The sequence below is a fragment of the Arachis ipaensis genome, chromosome B01 (genome assembly GCF_000816755.2).
Source record: "Arachis ipaensis cultivar K30076 chromosome B01, Araip1.1, whole genome shotgun sequence".
NCBI lineage: Eukaryota > Viridiplantae > Streptophyta > Magnoliopsida > Fabales > Fabaceae > Arachis > Arachis ipaensis.
The window spans coordinates 114,930,102-114,937,556 of record NC_029785.2 but is presented as its reverse complement, the minus strand read 5'-3'; the positions used below and the strand labels follow the sequence as shown (position 1 = coordinate 114,937,556).

Genomic DNA, 7,455 nt, shown 5'->3' with positions numbered 1-7,455 from the left:
ATTCTCTCTGTTTCAACTGCTACAACTAAAAGATATTTTTATGTTATGAATATTGTGAAGAATGATTTAGAAACAAAATGAAAAATGAATTTCTTGCTAATTATCTTTTAATTATATTGAAAAAAAATTGCTAAAAATTTTGACATATTCTATTGTCAATGAATTTTATGATACGAAGAATCAACCATTTTGTTAGTAAAGAGTACACACATTTTTTGTACCTTAAAATATATTCTCTATCGGTATATTTTTTTATTACATCTTACATTATATAATTTTTACATAATTTTTTAATATTATATATGTTATTGACCCCCTATAATAATATTTTTGGATCCGTCCTTACTTGCAGGGCACAGGAACATGCGATAAACAAATATTGGAACACGGTGGACTTGCAGAGTGCCAAAGCATCATAGATTCATCTGCACTTGCAATTCAAACAATCCAGTTAGGCTGATTTTTATCAAATTTGACTGATTTTCTCTGGTTAAGAACCTGAAACAATCTTGACTTTGGACCAGATTAATTTAGGGTCTAATTCACCGATTTTTTAATCAATCGACTTATTCAGTCTAAATTTTACAACTATAATTCTAATAAATATATAATAATTTAATTTTTTGATATATAATTTTATAGATAAAAAATTTAATATTTTTTAACCTTCTATAATAGGAATACAAAATATAAAAATGTCGCTAATATGTTATGATTAACCACATAGTTGCAGTATAGAAATTAGAAAGTATTCCATAACCAACGTCAGTTTTTAAATGAATGATACGTGACAAGATTAATCCAAAAACTTGGTTATTTTAAAATATATGAAAACGATAAAATTCTGTTGTCATTTGTTATTACCTGAATCCTGATGCATGAATCCATCAAAGGAGAAAGGATCTAGATCTGGAAGAAGTTATGGTTTATCATATTAAACATTATAACCAAAATGGTTATGATTTTTTAATTCTTATAACATATTCAAAAAGATATAATAATTTTATGATTTACCATATCACTACAACAGAGGCGCTGTTTAGCGGCGGTTTTTTTTCCCAATTAGCGGTGGTTTTAAACCGTCGCAAAATCAAAGGCCGGCGGTTTAGTGGACCGCCCTGGTTATGGGCGCCGGGATTAGGTTTTGCGGCGGTTTCCAGCAACCGCTGGTATAACTGCCGCTGAATCAGTATTTTGTGGCAACTACATTTAGCGGCGGTTTTAAACCGCCGCGATATACAAGTATTAGGATTTAGTCCATTTTTTACCGGCGGTTACGAACCGCCGCAATGTTATTACGTTTTTTAATTTATGACTATTTGCGGCGGTTATAAAACCGCCGCTATTTTCAATACAAATTTTTTAAAAAAATTCTTGTAAAAAACACTGATTTTTTTGGTTTAATCTTAAAGATAATTTTTTTTCCTTTTTTGGATTTTTTAATGCTATAAATCTATTCTTCATCTATTGAATAAAAATTTGTGGCAAAAATAACAAAATTAACTGGAAAACAAAATAATATCTTGATAAAAATATCAACATAATAAATCTCTTGCTAAGAATTGCATAATGATATTCAAAAAAATGTTTGCTTCAAATCAAAATAAGTCCAATCCTAGGATTCTATTTTGTCTCTGTCCTTCCACGGAATTCATCTATGCGATACTATTGAGTAAACAATCTGCATAAGGATAAATAACAATGTTTTAGTCTAATTAAACAATCAAACACACACTTAAGTCAGTGATATATATGACTTTTGATACTTAGTTATAAAATACTACCAAGTTAGTATTGTTTTTTTTTTTCTATACTAACCTTGCTATTGTCAATATTCGATGGCGGTAAGTTTCTCCTTGATGTATACATTGGTTTTTCTGCTTTATAAAAGCAAAATCTGGATGGCTGAATTTACAAACATAATGTGACTGATCTTAAATCCTAATCAATGAAAATTAGTTAATGAAGTATTTTTGGTAGGAAACAAAAATATAATTATAAACTTGCTGCTAGATTATGATAAACATGACACTTACATATTCGGTGAGGAAAAAATTTGCCTCAAAGAGTGACCTGATTGTCCCTATAGTCATTGAAGAGAAAAGTCTGCAAAATATTAGGGGAAATTATTAGTTATAAGATAAAAAAAAGATAAAATAAAAATTGAATTATGAGAAAGTCCAAATTAGCGGCACGAAATTGACTTTAGTATAAAATTGAATGCACAATAATATTATTCCTATAATATTTATACAAATCGTAATTTTTATATAAATCTTATTCATTTATAATCTTATTCTTTTAATCTTTATTAGCATAAGGTATACTGAAAGGAGAAAGCCAATGACAAAGGTAATGGTAAATCAATAAATAAACAATTTTTCAAAATAAAATTGTTTAGTTAGCCGAAGATTATTTGTTCTTTTCCCTTATACATTTTGATCAATCAACTAATGAGGTAAACCGCAAGCATAAGCCATGTGAAGCATGCTTAGTTACTCAATTAAATGCATCACACATGCATTATATATACTCTCCCATACTTTTATAACACTTTCTATAAAGAAATGGAAGAAACTAAAACATTAACCAGAGTTAAAGGGGGATCTATAACAACAATTATGTATGTTTGCAATTTGCATAGTAATATCATCACAAATGCCTAATGCTAAATAAAACAGCCAACGAGAATTATGAGAAAGACAAAGAAAGAAAGAGAGAGAAGATTCAAGATTAGAAGAATAATTTCAAAACCCACATAAAACTAGGTTACTGATCCTAAGGCCTAAGCCAATGATAGAGGCTACATGATCTACCACAAACTTCAAGCAAAATATATACTATGACCTCTCCTTAAATATGATGCACCTTTACACAGTCACAAAAATTACAATGGATAACAGAGTGTGTTGTGTGAGAAACATAAAATGCAATGAAATATTCATACACTTAAGTAATTTGATGGCTCTCATGATTTCCCCAGGTAAGTGTAATTCTATCCCTGTAGCGAACTTTCAAGGCCACCAGAATTGTAACAGTTTCCACAGAATAGTGCCCGCGATCTGCATTAATTAAGCGATTAACATGAGAAATGCAGTAGCTTCATATATTCAAAGGCTACATAATGTGATCTTCGATATTGCCAAAGGAAACATCCTATTATAACATTCTTCAATGAATCTATTACATTTAAGTTGTTCAACATAATGTCCTTCAAGAAAGATGAGACTATTATAGCTAAATATTTAACTCCTGCTCAGGGGCTTATTTTCTGCTGTAAAAAACCCAAAGGTTTTCACTTATAGACTACGATAATTGAAAATGTATCAATCTTTAATCCAATTTGTATCACTCAATAAAAATAGAACACAACTTGTACTTATTATGTCCTCAGCAAAATAGCAAAAGGATAACATGGACATCAAAAGTTTTGGTCCTCACTGAAAACATCCTAGAAAAGCATCTCATGCCATCATCATTCCAATGATTAAGAGAAAACTATATAGAAAATACACCAATCTAGCTATTTATAATTCACTCCACATTCATTACTCAAATATGATAAATGGATAAATACAAATATTTAGCTTGTCTCACCTTACTGCCCATAGTGTAAAAGAATAACTACACTCCCATTACAAGAACTCAAGAACTGTGAATGCATTTTTCTTACACAAATATGATAAATGGATCACCTGCAAATTGATGCATATATGTAAATACTTCGAGCCAGCTTTCAGCAACTTCCTCTTGACCATCCTTCCTTATAAGTCGTTTGAACAAACCATACTTGTATCTTAGACCAAAACCCCATGCATGGTAATTCAATGTTGCCAAGGAGTTCACAAAGCAAGAAGCAAGGCGGCCTAATCCTCTGTTCCTAAGGGTGGCATCTGGCTCCTGCGGATTGGATTATACATCTATTTACTCTATAATAAAGCTCAAACAAATTACTGAATACAGATAGTAGCACCAAAAAATGTAAAGTTTGAGATAGTGTTTATAAGAATTCAATTCAATCGATGTGCCAATTAGAAATATATTACACAACAGCTTGCGAAAGTGTTTTCACATGTCCTGTAATATGTAAAATAGTAGACTAAGGGCCATCAACGTGGCCTAATAACAATCCCTAATAACCAACTGAACAGTTATAAAGTCAAGAGAGATACTAACAAAAAGTGGCAGAAGTTGTATCTTGGGACTTTTAAAACATATTTAAAACACTTGGCATATTGTCGAACACTTGGCATGCAAAAGCATAAACAACACAAAATAGTATTAACAAACATTCTTTGCAACACCAATTCAAAATTCAGCACCAATGACATGAAAAATCAGCAGTATTTCGCAGTGGCTCAACAGAGTATCAGTCAATTAATCCAAACAAACAGAAATTCAAACTCAAGAAGCTATTAACAACATGTTTAACTGTGTATAAACTAACACTAATTCTAATAAATCCTAATTCTAACCTAAACTCAACTAATAGCAGCAAATAATCCTAACCAAATCAAATTAACACTAGAATCAACATATAACTAATACTAAATTAACTAAAACAGAGAAAAAAAGATGATTTGAGAACCTGAGTCAAAGAACAGAGCAAGAACAAAGGAGAGAGGGATGTAGTGGCAGTGACCAGTCGCTGCTGCGTTTGAACTCACTGGAACTAGAGTGGCTCTGTTCTGATTCTGTGACTGGGAATGAGGGAGGCAAGGGCCATCTAGAGAGCCACAATGTGAGGTTGTAAGGAGGGGAAGAAGATGGTCGCGACGGTACAGGATGGTAGCCCCCGGCGGCGAGACAGAGAAGGCAAGAGACTGGGGAAGAGAAAGAGAGAAAGGGTTTTCGCGGTGGTTGTTCGGCGAAGGTGGAAGAAGAAGAAAAAGAAAGAAGGGAAGAAGAAGATGATGATGAAAGTGGTGGTTCTGGGGTTCTGATGGAGACGCCGAGGGTGATGATCGATGTTGGTTTTGCGTTGGTGGTCGAAGAGAACCTAGGGTTAGAGTGAGTGAGTGACGGCCACGGGGGCACTTAGGGCCGCTAGCTCTCTTCATGATTTGATTGCGGGAATTGGTGTTGGTGCCTTTTGTAGCAGAAGCCCAGACCACTAGCATAACCGCCTCTATTTTGTTAATTTGCGGTGATATAATAAACGGCTACCAATTTATTGCCGCTATCCTCCGTTTTTGTTGTAGTGTATATATTATATTATATTCTATATTAATTTTACTTACCAATCTGATCCTGCAGATGGTTATGCCATGATTAAATGGAAAATCATAGGCTAAGAATTGAGTGATTGAGACGTGTAATGTTGTAAAATCAGATCAAATTATGAAGATTTTTCGATCTTAATATTCCGTTTCAATTGGACCCAAAACAAGTTTATCATCCCATATAAGTTGTCTTCATATGTTTGTTTGGGTGTCATTATTTTGATAAAAAAAAGATTTTTTTCAATGAAAAAAGATCTTTTTTTTTTATTTTTTAGTGTTTGAAAAATTTCTAATAGTAAAAGTAAAAGTACTAGAAAAATAAAAAAAAATATCTTTTTTGAGAAGCTGTAATTTACATCTTTTTTAAAAGATCTTTTTTCTTAAAAAAAGATGTTTTTCATGTAATACATAAACAAAAAAGTACTTTTATATTATTATATCCAAACATAATTAATAAATAAAAAGATCTTTTTGTATGAAATGCCCAAACATAAAATTACTTTTACTTTTTCATAAGATTTTTAAAAAAAAGATAACTCGAAAAAATATCTTTTCTTAGAAGCTCACCCAAACAAGCCCATAATACAATGCTAAACTACTGTCTCATTAAACAATACACAACCTGATCTGTTTTTTATAACTCGGTCCCTAACGTCCTATAAATAAGATACATAATAGTGGAACAAAGTAAAAAGCTGTTCAAAATGGCAATACGCAATATAGTTACCAAAGTCACACACTTCATATGAAAATCATCTATAAGAGAGGAAATTCTAAAGGACAAAAGGTATATTATTCAATCTAAATACACATTGTATTCACCTCTCACTCTTACTTGAGCGTCGGAGTGTCTTTGCAGATACCTACCGTTGCTAGTTCTCTTGGAGCCAATGTATACCTCTTTTGTCTCATGCGAAAATGAGTTCAATCTTAGACAGTACGAGTTACACATCTACAGGGCTCACCACACCAGATTATTTGGCATCTACTACGGGGCCGAGTTTAATCTAACCCCACCATCACATCTTTTGCTCGCCTTTACCCCTTCTTTTGCTGGTTTTAATCGATGGTAGAAGAGCATAATTTACCTCTTCCTCCTTCCACTTAGACCGAACTGTTAGCTATAAACGAGTCATTATGGGCCGAGGTCTAGAGAGTAACCGAGCTATTGAACCAAAAATAAAATGGTCAGAGTGATGAAAAGGACTAGAAGAATGTTGATAACGGCAACAACCGTGACGACCATACCTTAAAGGCCAATATCGTGGTGAAAGTCACTCCAGCAAAAGCGACAAAGAGGATAAATCCTTTTTCAAAGGAAGTCATGAACTTCCAGATGTCCAAAAATTTTACTTTGTTGACGACCCTAAATACCTATGACGAACTCGGCGATCCCAACATCCACGTTACCATATTTTTCTCCATGATGTTATTGGATGGTGCAATTGATCCAATACTTTATCGTTCATTTCCTACTTTTTTTGGACGGTGTTGCCTTGATATGGCTTTCTGCTTTGCCTGTAGATTTTATATCGAATTTTGACGAGTGTATGTAACAATCCAACTTCTAGCCCCTCATGACCAAGGCTAGCAACCATGCGCTATTATTTAGCTGACTTTAGATACTTTAGACCATATATTAAGTGTATACATATGAGCCTGTAGCACAAGTCGAGAATCGCATATCTAGTCGCGCATATTAGAATAATTGTAAATTAAGCAGTTAATATAGGAAATGGAAGAAGCATAGCATAGCATAATCATATCATACGTGAAACGCTCGCAGGCTTAATTCATCACAAAACCCAAGTTCATACTTAATTACATACTTTATTTTAATGCTTACATCCCTGGCTCACAAGAGCCACCTATATTGGGACCCGATCTACTTTATTAAATAAATAAAACGAGCTAGCTATGTAGTTACCTGCTCTTTCATCGAGATTAGCAATCAGACTACTCCCCGAACATGCCTACGGAAGGTAGGGGAAAGTAAGGACCAGATGAGCAGCTTCTAATGAATTGGGTAATAATAAGTGGGCTTTTTGTAAAAAGATGAGGGAGATTCTGAGTAAAAGATTCGTGTCGGAGAAGCGAAATATACGAGATCACAAACGTAGATTGCTCGCGACTAAATATGAATTGAGATGAAAGCTTTATAAAGCCTTTTGTAAAGATTCGGATCTTCCTAGTGATATGCGGGACAAACCCTCTAAAAGGAATATCAAGAGCG

The 7,455-nt window shown here is 33.3% G+C and overlaps 1 long non-coding RNA gene across 1 annotated transcript; it reads right to left on the bottom strand.

Moving 5' to 3' along the window:
- LOC107619186 lies at positions 1,483–5,146 on the bottom strand. Its single transcript, XR_001615552.2, has 6 exons — positions 4,589–5,146; positions 3,696–3,900; positions 2,948–3,062; positions 2,037–2,106; positions 1,819–1,941; positions 1,483–1,681 (listed from the first exon to the last, which is right to left on the bottom strand). It is a non-coding gene; the product is annotated as an uncharacterized LOC107619186 (long non-coding RNA).